General features: G+C 38.2%; 1 protein-coding gene across 2 annotated transcripts in view; it reads left to right on the plus strand.

The window, feature by feature from the left end:
• The window catches only part of ELFN1 (extracellular leucine rich repeat and fibronectin type III domain containing 1), a 2,453,138-nt gene that overhangs the window by 1,534,541 nt on the left and 901,097 nt on the right, over nucleotides 1-17,500 (plus strand). The window lies entirely within an intron of this gene.

Here is a 17,500-nt window from a genome sequence, read left to right on the forward strand (position 1 = left end):
ATCTCCTCCACATAACCAATTCTCTTCTGAAGGGGTTAGAATCATCATAAATCAGGGCCTGTGTATATGTATATGTATAGACAGACATATAGAATGTGTGTGTGTGTGTGTGTGTGTGTGTGTGTGTGTATATGTGTGTGTGTGTGTGTGTGTGTGCGTGTGTGTGTGTGTGTGTGTGTGTGTATATATATATATATATATATATATATATATATATATATATCTATAGGTTTACTAGCATGATTTCGAACATGTTTGTTGCGAGTACTACGTACTCTTAAAACATTGTCGAAAGTTATGATAGCGATCAAGAAAAAGAACTAATGAAAAAAATGAACATACCACCAAATCCGGTGGCATACCACAAATGTTTTGCAGGGGGACAAGTCCACCTGCACCCCCCTCTCCCTGCAACTTATATATACAAACTCCGAGATCACACTACAGTGCTGGAAAGAGTACAATTCCAGATCCCCACTATAGTGCGATCTCCATCCAACATGGCAAACTCACAACAGCGAATGCACACTATCATTCACTGTTTTGCATTCCACATGTTTTTTTGCACATACAAACCTGGACTTACTTTTGAATATCTGTTGTCAAACACACACACATATATATATATATATATATATATATATATATATATATATATATATATATATACACACACACACACACACACACACACACATATATATATATATATATATATATATGTATGTATTTATGTATGTAAATATATAAGTGTGTGTGTGTGTATTTATAAAGTAACAATATTAAGAAATTTCCTAGATAAGTGAAAATGTGAAATACCCTTAGTAATCTGAGTAAGCTCTTTTTAAGATGAGTGGCACACTGTTTTCTGTGTTTTATTATTTTATTTTTGTAGACATCTAGGAAATTACTACTATTTGCTGTGATGTAATTTTTTCCTTTTTTTCCTTTTACTGATTGGCATTTTAATATGTGACATGAAGACATTTACCTATACTTCTCTGTCTGGAGCATTTTGTACAGTGAACTCAAGTCTGACCTCCATAATTACTGTGCCATTAGAAAAATAATAAGAAACTTGGCATTATGTAGAATGCAAAAGGTCTATGGCCAGTTATACCAGAAGAGCTGTAATCTCTGCTCATCTTTTGCCAAGCCATCTTCATGCTTCCTATCTGTCTATCTATCTATCTATCTATCTATCTATCTATCTATCTATCTATCTGTCTGTCAGTAGGGTAGAACACTGATCCAAATGAGAAATTTCAAGTTTGACCCAGAAAAATCAATAGAACAGAAATAAACCCATTGCATGTTGATCTAAATACATACTGGAAGAAAAATAAAAGAATGTATGGCACACATTTTAAATACAATTTCTTGTTCTTACTATTATGGCATGTTAAACAAGCTTATTTGACAAGAACTGCTAATAATTTTCAGAAACTCAACTAAGAATTCCTTACAGGTGAATTATTATGTAAGATTGTAACCTGGTATATATTTAAGATCTTTTTGCTCAGTGAATGCTTCATTAGTGAAAGTCATTATGCCTGATAAACGTCAGGATGAACAGTCTATTTTATTTCAGAAAGAATCTGTGACTGGGTGCAGGTATCACAGGGTTTAACCCAGGCTGGTATGGTTTCTTCATGTGGGTGAAGAATAAGAGATTGAATAAAGCCAACCTTGGATAAATCCTGTAAAACTCTCATCCATTAGTGGGTTATTGCATTATACAATGTCATTAGTTAACAATATAATTGCTTACGGATCATGATGTACATGAGGCCTACTTGACCAAACTGGAGTCAATCCAAATATTGCCAAACACTGTCATCATGGGGGGATTTCAGTTATCCCACCATAAACTGGGAAATCAAATCTAGCCTAACACAATAGTGCAAAAGTTCCTTGACTTTGTTAACTCAAATGCCCTGGAACAAATCGTTCAAACCCCAACTAGAGGAACACATACTAGATCTGGTCCTCATTAACATGACAAACCGATACACCACCGCAGCTGTCGGACCATCACTAGTCAAAGCTGACCACAAGTCAGTTGACTTTGAACTGTCACTAACACCAGGACTCACAAAGGTTGACATCAGACTAAAAAACTTCACCAAAGCAAACTATACCCTCAAAGGGAAGAGGCCAAGATTTTTTTTGGACTGCAGCTTAGACAATTCCTTTCCAATCAAGGATTGATATCAGAGTATACACAAAGAGAAAGAAATGGAGAGGTCCTAAATGAAACACCAGCACTGGCAGAATTTTTAATAAAATCTAGAACAGAAGCTGCCATTAAAAAAAGAGTTATTAGTAGAGCATATAAGATATTGCATGATAGCTATAAGAATCAATCAGAGGAGGTTAGAGAGGATTGGGAAGAGAGAATGGATAAGCAATTCACAAAAAAAAAAAAAAAACAATGGGAGGATATATGTATGTCTCCCAAACATGCAACAAAATCTAGAAAATTTTGCTGGGAAATGTTTATAGATATTTTTATACCCAAAGTAGACTCCAGAGAATTTTTCCTCAGGTATACAACAACTGTTGGAGGTATGATGGGGAAGAAAGAGGTACTTGGGAACATATTTTCTGGGAGTGTGGTGGGTTGGCATACTTAAGGATTCCCTGCAGGATGCACTGTCAGAGATGCTGGGTGAGTGGATTGGTGTGACCAGGAAGATAATTTTTCTTAGCTATGATACGGAATCTGAATTACCAAGACATGGTAAGGCCTTGCTGTGCCTAATTATGGTGGCTGCCAAAAAAGCAATTACTAGAAAATGGAAATCAAAATCTAAACCAACTGTACTAGAAGTAGTGAGTATGGTAACAGCTAAAACCAGAACTGAGATCTTTAGAAAAGGGTAGGAGCAAACTACATAGGAAAAAAAGGGATTTATGGGAACAGTAAATACAGAGTTGGAATGAGGTTTAAAAGAAGGCAGGACTTAAATGAGCTATGTAATGTTTGACTGAAAATGATTGGGTAGATTATAAGTTATGTATAAAGTTTGCAACTGGGAGTGTGTCAGTATGGTTTGTGATCTAAAATGCTTGCAACTAGGATTGGGTCGGTGTGGTTTATTTTCATGGATGTAAATGTATGATTGGTCATGTAGTAAGTGATGGTTTAACAAAGATGCTTTTTGTTTAAAAAAAACGGGCAGGAATTGAATAATTTATGTAATGCTGCTTAGGTTATAGGATATATAGCAATATACAGTATGAGAAGTATAATGTCTGTTAATGTTAATTTGTTAATACAGTTTCATTACTTTTGTATAAATGTTTAAATAAGCAAACTATACCTTCCTAGGGAAGGTGTAAATGCCTTCCAAGCTCCTCGCCCTGACCCTTAGCTGGAAGCGGTAACTACACCAAAGCGTACACTGAGGCCCTGTACAATCACTTGTATAGAATCAGCTGTTCCAAAGAGAATCAAAGCCAGAGCCCCAAGTAAAAACACGCCACTCTGGTAGACATCCAGCATCAACAGACTTTACAACAAATGCAAAAACTGATGTATAAGTAAACTAAGGCGGGGCTCCAACAACGGAAAAGCAGCCTCCTTAGCCAAAACAGGCAAATACGACATGTCAAATCTTCTAAGGGTAACTTTGAGAAAATTTTAGCAATCACAGCCAAGAATAACCATAAGGGCTTTTACATCTATGTAAATAGCCTAAAAGGTAGGACGCAAGCATATGCCGAACTAGTGACTAACGGTATTACAGGCACTGATCCCGCAGAGATAGCAAACCTGCTAGCGGACAGAATTGGAGAAAATTTCACTCCCTTGTCTTCTCCAAACTTATCACTAACCTTGCCCCCACCACCCCCTACATATCTGAAGAGCAGGTCATTAAAGCTTTGTCTAAGGCAAAAAACACAGCCTCCATGGGACCAGAAGGCATCCCAGGCTGTCTTCTAAACAAACTAAAACATGAACTAACATCACCATTAAGTACCCTATTCAATCACATCCTAACTACAGGCTTTGTTCCTGTGGAGTGGAGAACACCAACAGTTATTCTCCTCCACAAAGGTGGCTTAGCAACAGACCCAGGAAATTATAGACCCATAAATCTGACCAGCCTCATCTTTAACGCCATGGATTGTATCATCATGGACCTGACAAATAAAGACATAGGTGACCTCCAAACCCTGGCTTTGACCCAATTCAGCTTTGTAAAAGGAAGATCCTGTGTTAAATCTGGTGGATTTCTTCAAAAATGTGACCAGGACCATTGACGAGGGCAAATCTCTGCACACAGCATACCTTAACTTGGCAAAGTCCTTTGACACACTCCCATACTCAGGCATTACTGATAAACTTAGCAAACTGAATGTAAACCCCTTTGTTGTAAGATGGGTTGCCAACTGGCTCATAAACTGGTCACACTATCAAAGTGAGTGACTCCACATCAACCAGCATACCTATCACCAGCGGGGTGCCAAAAGGATCAGTGCTGGGTCCCCTACTGTTTGGTATATACTTCTCAGAAGTTCAGGCCAAAATTAAGGGGATGTGGCTGACCAAGTCTGTAGACAACTGCAAACTGTGTGTAGTGTTTGAATCCCCAAATTATGTCAGTATACTTCAGAAGGGTCTTACGCAGACCAACAACTGGTGTCTTAGTCACAGTCTCAAATTGAATGTAAAGAAATGCATCATCATTCCCTTTGGCAAAAACGTTTCTTTACATATTCAAATTTATGGCAAAATTCTATGTATCTACGAACTGGTAAAGACATATGAGATCACAAGTAGACTGCTACCGTAACTTTGACCGATCTGTGTCTACTGTAGTAAGGATGGCTTTCTACATAGCACACTTGATTAGCAAAGGCATTGCATCTAGATCAAAGGAGGTTATAACCCCTCTATACTCATCACTAGTCAGGCCCATAACTGAGTATAACACCCCTTTCAGCATGTACTGTACAAAGCACCTGCAGCAATTGGAAAGACCTCAGAGGTTTCTAACTAAGAAGATCAAGGGACTCTATCACTTGCCATACACAGACTGACTAAACTCCCTGTCACTGTACTCAATATCATATAGACTTCTTTGGGGCAACTTATGCCTGGCTTACAGACCGATCCCTGACCCAAACTTAATGGATTTGCTGTACATCTGTCAATCAAACAGGACTAGAGGTACCTGTTCCAGAGACCTAAATATGGCCTGCAACTAGAATGGGACATGTTGGTGGGACAGACTTGCCTCCCAGTGACTGCCACATCTTTGGAAGAGGCTGCCTAGTCATGTGAAGCAGACACTTTATGACACAAAAGGAACCTGGACGAGTGGAATGGTGCACCATAAATTCTTACTGGGGACAGTGCCCACAAACTTCCAAGACATGGGCAGTCATTACTAAGTACAATCCTAGTATGTATGGTATTACACTGAGATGAAATGGCTTCAGTTGAAATGACTTGTGGGTAGATAGCCTAGTGACCTCCCGTGATCCTATTATCCGACACAGTAAGTCAGGTCTATAGCCTAGTGACCTCCTGTGATCCTATTATCTGACACAGTAAGTCAGGTTGATAGCCTAGTGACCTCCCGTGAACCTATTATCCGACACAGTAAGTCAGGTCGATAGCCTAGTGACTTCCCGTGATCCTATTATCTGACACAGTAAGTCAGGTCGATAGCCTAGTGACCTCCTGTGATCCAATTATCCGACACAGTAAGTCAGGTCGATAGCCTAGTGACCTCCCGTGATCCTATTATCCGACACAGTAAGTCAGTACAGTGTAGAGAAAACAACAGAGAAGAGAGTATCTCCATAACGGATTCCTTCGCTTACTATCCTTGATTTTTATTTGTTTAATAAAAAGTATGAAACTCTGTAAAGTCTGACATTATTGGCTGTTCTATTCATTCATTGTTAGTTGAGGAACATGGCAGTAAAGCAAGTCATTTAAAAGCAGATGAAAAATGTAACTCTGCAAAGAGTGCTGGTCAGTTTAGCACCCTGGCTTGGTTAGTCTTCGTTACCATCTCAAAGGAGTTCACCAGGTTAAGTAGGCATGACCCTTCTATGACAAAACCAAACTGGGATGGGCCCAGTATCTGTAGGTCGCCAAAGTCTTTGTTGATCATTTCCATGAACATTCATTCCATGGCTTTGCATATTAGACTAATTATACTACTAGATCTGTAGTTTCTGGGGTTGAGAATCTGATATTCTTCCTTCTTGCTTTTAGTACATCTACATCAGCCATGTAAACCTTATTTATAACTGCTCCATGTTGCTAGCCTGTACCGTTTCTCACTGTCAATGGGGATGCTTTGCATATTTCGTGTTTTGTATTTCTATGTAAAACTAAAGGGGTAGAATTTGCAGATTATTTAGTGCATAAAGCAGTGCAAGATGCTTTGTGCACTTGGCAAAGCTGTCCTGATTTGTAGTCTCCTCACTGCTCAACAAGACAGCTCTGCTGTTCAAAGGAATGACAGGTTCGGAGCTGCATGTAAATGAGGTAGTTGGAGTGTGGGGCCTATCCTAATGAGATTATTAGCATCCTTGTGCACAGCTGAGGAGGGTAAATTCCATGCTACAGTGACTTTTTACCAAAGTTTGTACTAAGCAGGTTCCCTGCAGAGGAGTGTAGAAAATATGTAAGTGTATGCAGCAATTTGGCTGCATTCAGTTGTGCATTTTACCAGGTGAGACTCTGCATATTGTGATGTACAACAACAGTAGCAGCATCCTGCTCAGATTCTCAGTCACACTAAATTGTGCAGTGTGTTTGTATGAGACATTGTTCAAGTGTATGCAGTTGTGTATGTGTGAGCAGCTACAGGGACATTGTGTAAATGGCTTTTGTGATCATAGGTTCATGAATGCTTATTGTGAGTGCACAGGTGTGTGCATGTGTGGTGAATAACCACTTCCTGACATGATCTATGTCTGGTAAAGATGGAAAACTGTGGATGCAGAGTGTACCCGCATTGAATGTGTGTATGTCTGTCTGTGAGCATGTATGTGTGTGAGGGGGTGGGGGTGTACATGCATGGACATGTGCACAAGTATATGGGAATCTGTGCAGGGAGTAGGACTGTTTGTCAGTGTGTGAGCTCTAGTGACGAACAAGGAAGGCTGAGTAAAATAGAGTTGTGATCTATTTTCTAGTTAGCCTCCACTGTCTTATGGCACTGTCTGATAGCAGCTGCCTGGATGAGGTGCAGTATGAAAGTTGCATGAAGTTGTGTGTCATTGTGTCTGTATCACTGTCTGTTGTTTCTGTGAGTGGGAGGGAATATATTCCTGTGTGTAGTCTGTAAGGCACCTGATGTGCTTATTACCACAGGCTGATATGGACTTCAACTGAGCATTTTTCAAAGTATTTATCTGAGTGACTCACAGTCTTGAAAATTGTCTTTAAATTACATGTATCATTACTTGGAATGCCCATGGCTGTGAGTTAATAGCATAGCAGGGCAGCTCATATTATCTTTGTAAAGTAAGTTGCACTGCAGTCATCTGTGAATTCTAGCTTATTTACATTGTGGACATGTTGTTAATAAAACTTAACATACCTGCATCTTTTTTTCACCTAGCCTCCATTGCAAATGGGCACTGGCCAAATGTTTTGCATGCATTGCATGGTGATAGCATAGTGGATCAGTGTTTGAAATGTTAACTCCAGGGTCTGAGGTTCAGCTTCCAATCTGTGTCTTTGTGGTGTATGCATGCTCGATCCATTAGATACATAGATAGATAGATAGATAGATAGATAGATAGATAGATAGATAGATAGACAGATAGACAGACAGACAGACAGACAGATAGATAGATAGATAGATAGATAGATAGATAGATAGATAGATAGAGATAGATAGATTACATTTATTCGTGTCTTCTTGGCACTGGTTCATAGCTAAACTGGTCTTTGGTAGGCCACTTCAGTTGACTCAGTTAACAGTAAATAAATTCAATTCAAATAAAAATCAAACCTATTAAACAAGCACAAAATACATATAAATAATTATAATTTTTCTGTTGTCTAAATGAAACTTATTATGACTTACTGTGAAATATCTCATTTGTTTTGTATTTGTCTGTGAGCCCTTGTACATCATTCATTGACAAACTACATATGACATAATTTTCAAAAGGTAAGTGAAATATCCCACAGTCAGTTACTATGCATTTCAGTAGAGAAGGTTAAGACATGAAGACATAGCTTCAGAGGCAGTTTTCTTCTTTCTACAAAGAGTTGTGGCTCATTAAATATTTCAAATTAATCTGTCATTTTTAGTCTAAAGCTGCTGCAAGGTTATTTATCCTGATGTTTTGCTGCTAATACATCCCATGTTCTGACAAATTTAGTTTGCGTTTTTCTGCAAAAGCTCATCCTGAGTAACTAATATGAAAAAAAAAGTTTGACTAAATCACCTTTAAGATTTCTAAACCCTTGTCTCAGTGGTATCTGTTTCACATTAAAAAAGAGACTTGTATTGCCTGGCGGGCACAGTGAAGACATTTTTAGCTCAGCTTTGGGCCTTCTATTCAAGGATCACCAGGTAAGACAAAACAACAAATACAGCTTGAAGTATAAAAAAGTACATTAGCTTCCAGCACATATGATGCAAGTTATCTAGATGTCAGCATAATGAAAGTGGCATTTTTGCCAGAGTCAGCTTATTGGTGCTGCAGGTTTATTTCTGCCCTTGGTAGCTTCATGTACATATTTAGAAATAATGTTGGGTCATGTGATGAAGATTGCAAGGAAGGACCAATGGCTCTTTTTTTCTTGGCAGTGAAATCTGGATATACAGTGCAGTATATAAAAACTGTTCTGTTAAGTTTGGATTTAGGGCAGCAGGATGATATTCAGGTGGTCACAGACAAATGGGCACAAGCAAAATTGTGCGCTCTGTCTCCATCTTAAAAGGGTGAAATCTGTGAGTTGTCTCATTGTGATGTCACAGGACATGACCTAAATTCTATTCTGTGTGGCACTGTGTACACACAGCTGGCTTGTAAGTCCTGGATTAAACCTGGATGTCCAGTACTAGGAGCATGTCACTGCACATGAGCACAGCTTATCTAAAACATTATTCACTAGTCAGATAGCATTATGTAAAGCAAGCAAACTGCCACAATAAATGTAATTCTAAGAACATAATGGCATTGCACATCAAACTCTGTGTGACATCACTCAATGCCTCCCTTTCTGCCTACTGAATGTAAGTTCAGTTTTAGAAATGCCAAAAACCTAGCCCAACATATCAACTAATTTAAATAGGAATATAATCATAAGATCATAGGAAGTTACTAGGCTGTTGGCCCTGAGGCCCTTATAAGCCTGGCCAAGAATTTAGCCCATGTTTAGCCAAGTCAGCACCCAATGCCGCAGTCCAGCAGGGACACAGGTGGAATCCCAGGGGTGTATTTTCTGTTTCCCATCAAGTTATCCCAGTTGCCCTGAAAAAGGGATTATGAGGTACTCTGCTTGATGTGGAAAGGGAGTCTATTCCACAAATGGGGGAGTCTCTGGGACACAAATCTGTCCCACCATCAAGTCCTATTCATGTCATAGACCAGATTGAGGTCACGTGTGCAGGTTACTTGAGTGGAGCCTGACTTTCGAATATGCAGCAGTCCCTTCAAGGTGGGGTCTGAGATTGCTTTGTATGCTAGACAGAGCTCTCCTCTGAGCAGTCTGCATGAAACCGAGTAGAGGGACAGGGCTTTTAGCCTGTCACTGTAGGATAGATATTTGAGCCCTGGATTCTCCTGGTGAGGAACCTCTGTGGTCTCTCCAACTGCTGCATGTGCTTTGCAAAGTACATGCTGAAAGGGGCATTGTACTCAATAATGGACCTTATAAGGGAAGAATACAGGGATATTATGACCTCCTTGTCCCTGGATGAGGTACCCTTGCTTATAATGTGGGCCATGTAGAAAGCTTCTGTACAACAGAAGCAACATGGTGGTCAAAAGTCAGGTTGCTATCAACTTGGATACCCACATCCCTCATGACTGATTGCATGCTTAGGGTGTTGCTATTGATGTGATAATTTGTGGGGATGATGATGCATTTTTTGGTATTCAGCTTGAGGCCATGTTTCTGGCACCAGTCATTTGTTTGGGAGAGACCCTCTTGGAGGATGTCCACATCACTAGGGGAATTTTATACTTCATTTCCTAAACACCTTCCTTGTCAGCCATTGCGAGGTAGCAAAGCATGTGGTAAATGTTTATATTGTTAGTAACTTGTATCTGCTACACATTTGTAAGGCAATGGAGCAAATCATTATGGAACTTATAAATGGAGAGATTGGAAACCTCCAAACAGTTGACCCCACACAGTTCGGCTTCGTCAAGGGCAGATCATGCCTCCTGAACCTGGTGGACTTCTTTGAGACAGTTACTCAGGCTATAGATAAGGGAAAGGAGGTACATATAGCTTACCTTGACCTTGCTAAAGCATTTGATGCCATTCCCCATTTGGGTATTATTGATAAACTCACCAACCTGGGCATAAACCCTTACGTCACAAGATGGATTGCAAACGGGCTCTCAGACAGATCCCACAAAGTAAGAGTAGTGGGATCTATGTCCGAATCCAGACCAGTAACAAGCGGTGTGCCTCAGGGCTCTGTTCTGGGGCCCCTCCTGTTTGGCATATACTTCCCAGAAGTACAGACAAGCACTGAAGGGTTGTGGCTGACCAAGTTTGTGGATGACTGCAAACTGGGTGCTATAATAAAGTCTCCGGCCAACATGGGTATCCTCCAGAAGGGCCTTAATGAGACTGATGCATGGTGTCAAAGCCATGGTCTCAAGCTAAATGCTAAAAAATGCATAGTAATCCCCTTTGGAAAAAACAGAGTACCCGCGAACTACCACATAGGAGGTAACCCCCTAAAATCTGAAGACGTAATAAGGGATCTAGGGACCCAAGTAGATAGTCAGCTTTCCTTTGATAACCGTGTTGCCAAGGTGGTTAGAAAATCCTTCTATGTGACCTGTCTGATCACGAAAGGGTTCGCATCAAGATCTAAGGATGTAGTGGTGCCCCTCTACTCTTCCCTCATCAGACCCATTATTGAGTACAATGCAAATATTGGAATGTACCTGGCTAGGCATCTCCAGCAGCTGGAGAGACCACAGAGGTACCTCACTAAGAGGATTACTGGCCTCAAACAGTTGCCCTATGCAGCATGATTGAAAAAACTAAGGCTTTTCTCTGTTGCATACCGCCTTCTCAGAGGCGATCTCTGTCTAACATACAGAGCCATGTCCAACCCAGAACTGTTGAACATGCTCCATCTTAGCAAAAACAAATCTACTTGAGCTACATGCTCTAGGGATATAAACCTCAGCACAACAATGAATAGAACATGCTGGAGGGATAGATTCCCTTCACAAAGACTTCCCTTGCTATGGAACAAGGTCCTGATCTACATAAGACAGAGCCCCTCACTATCACTCTTCAAGAGGAACCCTGACGAGTGAATAGGTAACAGAAAGTTCACACCAGGGATCATACCAACAGCTCTACTAGATAGGGGCCAAGGGTACTAGCTGCTAGATCAAGGGCCTAGGGAACTAACCAAAGGGGCGGTGAATACCGCACAACGTGGCTGGGCTAATATATGGCTTTGGGCAGATAGCCCAGTACCTACCTATGAACCTATTATGTTTCAGGAACAATATACGTGTGAGTGTGTGTGTGTGTGTGTGTGTGTGTGTGTGTGTGTGTGTGTGTGTGTGTGTGTGTGTGTATATATATATATATATATATATATATATATATATATATATATATAAATATATACATATATATATATAAATATATACATATATATATATATATATATATGTGAATATGTTAATATTTGTAGTGATTAGTGAATGTTATGTTTCAGAAACAACTGCCAAAGGTGTAGCATAAGAGTGTGTGCTGGGCCATGTCTTCTTTTTCTGTGATTGTAAATGATCTTACAGTGGATCTCCCTCATATCATGTGTATAGTGCATGCTGGTGATTTTGTACTGTTATGGTTTGGCACTCCATAACAGTTTCAAAATAGCTAAACGTTTATTATTAAAGATCCATCAGGTACTCCACTTCCCAGAGTCAAGCTAAAATTATCTTGGCCTCTTATTTGAACAGCACCTCACCACCTACAAACACACTACATCACAAATAAATGAAGCACTATCATAGCTCATAATATATTACAGCATTTTTAACTTCATAACTCTTGAAGCCGTGCAATCTGTAGCAATAGATGTATTGCTTCTCAGACTAAAATATGGTTTTCCTACTATTGCATTGTGCTCCACCAAAAATACCACCTGTCTTCAGTCTGCAGAAAATAAAACACTTAAGATTTATTCACTTTCCCAGCAGTTGTCAGGAGCACTGTTCTGCACTACACAAATGAACATGCCGTCCTGTTGATACTAAGACAGGTCTTCTCCTTAAAATCCTTAATCTTATAGTTTTGCACTAGTCAAGTCCTTCCTACTCCCTGCACAATACAGACTGCATACAATTATAAAGGCTGAAATGTCTTTGTGCATTGTAGATCCTTCCTTCCATGAGTTTTATATCCAGGTTGTGACTGAAAAGGGGTCCATGGAACACTCCACTTAGATAGTTAACAAATGAACAAATGTCTAACAAATAGATAAATAAATAAATAAAGTCTTGCATTTATACTGGAAGCAGTCTTTCTACATTTTCATATATATTTCTGATGCAATGATTATATTTTTTATAACTTTCTTGCATTTTCCTATTATGGTAGAAAACATATAGTGATCACATGAATAGGACAAGTTGCAGATGCTGGTTAAAAAAAGCATGACTTTTCATACTTAAAAATCCAGTAATTTGACAGAGAAGCTGGTTTGCTATTAATTTGGCTTTCAGCTGGGCTGAATAAAGCAATTTTAAAACTTTCTCAGCATATTGGTTCTTTTTTCATATGTAATGCGTGTGTGTGTGTGTGTGTGTGTGTGTGTGTGTGTGTGTGTGTGTGTGTGTGTATATTAATCCCACTGACTTAGCTCAGTGTTATTGTCTATTGCACTGCCTTAGTCCATGACTTGGAGTTCATGCACTGCTATACAGGGTAGTAGCAGGTTTGCGTGAGTTTAATACTGTGTTTATACTCGATCTTGTCTCTTTTTTGTCTACAGTCCTTTGGACTGATAACAGGAATGTTCCCTTATTGTTCTACATTCTTTTGTACTGGTAGCTTAAATATCTGATGATTCTTTTGTAAAATATTCATCTATTTGAAATCACCGTAGCTATTCTTATTACAGGATGAAATTTTGTGTTACATGTTCCATTTGTAGTGAATATAAGACATCTCAGTTATAAGATGTTTGACAGAAAATAAGGCTTACAACATTAACAAAGAATGTTAGAAGCAAGAAAAATGAAGTGAAAAGTAGAAAACTAATTACAGTGATGGACAATACATTAATTGTTTTATGCTTCAAGAAACACAGCTTGTCCAAGAAATATAATTCAGTTCACATTTGAGATTGCTGCCTTAACTAATTTTGCAGCACTAATACTATTGGGGTTTCTGTTTTTAAAACAAGTTTGAATCACTACATACAAATGATAGTCATGAAATTTAAGTAGGAAATCATTTTAGTGCAGATTTATAGTGCTCTGGTATAAATACACCAGCATCCTTCACAAACGTATTTATAAAACATCTCTTCCTATCTAATAAGTACAAATATTCAACACTTGATGTGCATAACTCGTTAGGCCATTTCAGTTTCGTTATGATAGAATACCTACTTTCTGAGCTAGAAAGGTGGGGGTAAGTCTCCAGATGCTGTCTAATGAATTATCAAGATGTAATACAAATAACTAAAATGACACTTTCACTAATACGTAAGGCGATATAGAATAAAGGACAAGTACTTAAGTGGTATTTTCTCTGTGGGATACATCTTTGGGGAATTTTATCGTGGTGAGAGTAGGTATTATGAAGCTGTTTGTATAGATGATGTCTCTTTGTGATGGGGAAGTTTAAAGCACAGTGCTGCAGGGTCACTATGTGTTTTCAAGTAGAAGTACAGATTGTATTTAAAAGAAGAAAATGGGTGCATTTGATTGGGGGAAGGAAGGCACAAGGGTTTTGGTAATTTTTCCATCATCATCCTTGCGGTTCTAGCTACTCAGTTATGGATTCAGTTTTAAACTTTGCAAGGGAGAGAACATTTCTTCTTTGTGTGGTCCCAGATAACATGACTGGGTTTTGATGTATTTAATTCTACACCATGCCCAGATTTATTTAAAGCCAAACTGAAGGGTGGCATGTATTGCCTGAGCGGCATTTCCTCTTTGGTAGGAAGGCAACATCAGCATAAAAGACTATCTGTGGGTTTCAGATCTCAAGAGCTATCTGGTTAGTAGCGTAAGAAGAGGATGAGACTCTAAATTATTATTTTAGGAACACTAACTATGGGAGTACATGGAGTAGAAAGTGTACCTTTAGAGTGATCAGTTACATGTCTTGTTCTTAAGCAATTATCAGAAAACAAATAACTGGACCATCAGTAAATCCTAAATAAAGAAGTTGGTCCAGTTGTAAGATAAGAATCGCCAGCTAAAGCCCCTCTTCTGATCAGTTAAAAAAGACCCAGTTCATCAAGCTTTGGTTATTATTTGCGAGGACTACATATGTTGCACATTAAATGTAAAAGTGAGTGCCAAAGACTTTTATGTATTGCGAGTGATCTAGTACCCAACACCTGTCAATGTAGCCTACAGTTTGTTGGTATATTAGTTTTTCAAGGAGGTTGGCTATGGCTGATATATGAAGACTGGTCAAAAGCCATAGAATTTGGGAGGGTTGAAGGATATGAAGGCAGAGTGGCATTTGTTCATCATATTGGAATATCCCTTTGGTTAATGAAAGACTAAACAGAATGGTGCTGCTGATTTGGTAAAATATGATCTAGCCATTTTCAGAAAGTTGGGGTGACATTCATCTATATTTGCTATCTTACTTGGCAGCTTTACTGAAGAATTAACAAACTGATTTTAAAACCAGTAGTAATGTAATAAAATGTGACTACCAAAAGATTAAAAGGAGCTAAATTGTGAGGGATAGGGATTCAAGGTTGGGGTGGTGTGGCTATGTAGTTTTATAGGTAACTATGGAGCTATATGCCCTTGTAGGCCATTATAAGCCTAACTACTTTCTCTGCAAATGTGAGACTCAGACCTTATATCTTGCATCTGTTAGCTAAACACCTTAACCATTATGCCAACTTCCAATGGGAAATAGGTTTAAAACAATCTTTAGAAATATTTACAATTTCAGTAGAATTGTGATTTGAGGTGCAACAGGAACAAATGGCAATGTGATTAGTATGGTTTAAAGTTTCCTTAATCCCAGCCTGAGTGGTGTTGTTTGGCTGAGGTGAAGTTGTTTTGCTCTATAACAGATTTTGTTACCTTTACTGTTGTTCTGAAAGAGAATCTAAAGTTAAGGAACATCATAAGATGAATAGATTGAGTGGTAGCTTTCCAGAGTTTCCAAATGTTTTCTTTCTCTTTTTAATTTTGACATAGGGTTCCTGTACCTCTGCTTTGTGATGGGGACTAGCCAACCATAAACATTAAAAAACTTTCTGTCACTATTTTTAAGAACAGGGCTCGCTACTTTAGTGATAAATGGGTAATTGCGTACAGTAGGAGTGAGTGCTAGCATTAGGTGAGATTGCATGAGAGAGAGTTGGAATTTGTTTCTGATAACAGACTGAAACCTGAATCTACTGAAAAGACAAGGGAAGAATAATTCAGTGCTCAATGACGGAGTTGAGTACAAATTGTAGGTGAATATATCAGTGTGGTTTGATGATGTCCCAGATCTTTTTGGCAAGATTATACTCTAGGGAAATTCTGAAGGTTTGTAGAGAATATTAGTGTACTCTAAGATGAGGTTGTAGTTTGTTATAATAAGTATAAAATTGCTCATTTTATGCTGGGTGGAAATGAAAACAGGATAGTCTTGTGGGTGGATCCAGAGGATGGCATGGCATATAAATGCCAGCGAAAAAGATCCTACATTAGCCTTCCAGAAGGTCTTGGGTGACTGTCTATATTGCTACTTTTACATCTGCAGAGGTGGATTAGGCAATCCCAATTGTCTGTAAAGAATTGTATGTTATAAAAGGGGTACTACAACCAGTTTTATAGCCAAATTGATCATTTTAAGATATGATAATTCCAATTAATAAAAGTGGTAAGTGGATATTGCGTCCACAGCCATGTTTCAGAGTTGGCAACAATTGCAGGCTAAATTTCAAAATGCAGTTCAAAGGCTCAAAATTTCAAAATTACAGGATTCAAGCAGATTCAGTATATTCTTAATAACACTTTTGAGCTATTTACAGTCAGAAAGAAAGGATAGTTGTAAGGTGATGGCAGTTGAGTGAATGAAGGTTCATGATTACACTAAGTAGTGAGTATATGGGCATTACATTGGTAAGACTGAATCTATGGACCTGCAATGGATATTTCCTGATCTGATGATTTTAAATTTTGATAAACAAAACTACTGATGACTTTTAAGATATTATTTCTGAGATTAAGTTTAATCATATCTATATTATGGTTCCTTTGTGGCAGTATAGACTTTGGTGTTGAGTTACTGTGTACTTGGTGTATGAGTTTATATGGCTTTTTAGAGGTAATCTTTTCAGTAATTTATAAACCAAGTATAGTGTAGTAGGCATACATATGGGATGAAGTTGCCTCAGGTTTTGGATAAAAATATAGTTCCCCTGTTCCACTTATGTCTGTCTTTCCTTTTTTCATGTATCTATTGTATATAATATGTATCAATGTTTGCTGTCACATATTAATGATGCTTCTTCTCTGCATGTCAATGTGTGCAATATTTATTTATTGTATAATATTGTAATTTTATGCTTTTCAAATGTGTATTTTTAACTTGCTCCATGCAGAGAATGAAATTGGCCAATATTTGTTAGTGCTATAGCATGGTTAACAAATTCAATAAATAAATTCATTTTGTGTTTTAAAATGCTGCTATCATATTTGTGGTGAAATACAAAGGGCATGGCTAAAGGATATAAGGAGAAAAGTACAGCATTAAGTAATTGTGTACATCTTAGAGGCACAAGGGACTTTAAAAACTTAACCAATGAGTTAAGATCACTGAAAATTAGGGTACAATAACACTGATGGTTTTAGATTATTTTAAAAAATGGTATAGTTATGCTGAGTATAAATATTAGGTACGCTGTGTTCATAAATAGAATGTATAAATACTTCTATAAACCCTGTGTCCATAAATAGAATGTATAAATACTTCTATAAACCCTGTGTTCATAAATAGAATGTATAAATACTTCTATAAACCCAAACTGTCTTTTTTATTGGGGCATACTATTAATAAATCTAAATACAACTGACCTTAACAAACTCTGTACGTTGCAACAAA

The sequence above is a fragment of the Protopterus annectens genome, chromosome 12.part0 (assembly GCF_019279795.1).
Source record: "Protopterus annectens isolate FY-2018-M chromosome 12.part0, PAN1.0, whole genome shotgun sequence".
NCBI lineage: Eukaryota > Metazoa > Chordata > Ceratodontiformes > Protopteridae > Protopterus > Protopterus annectens.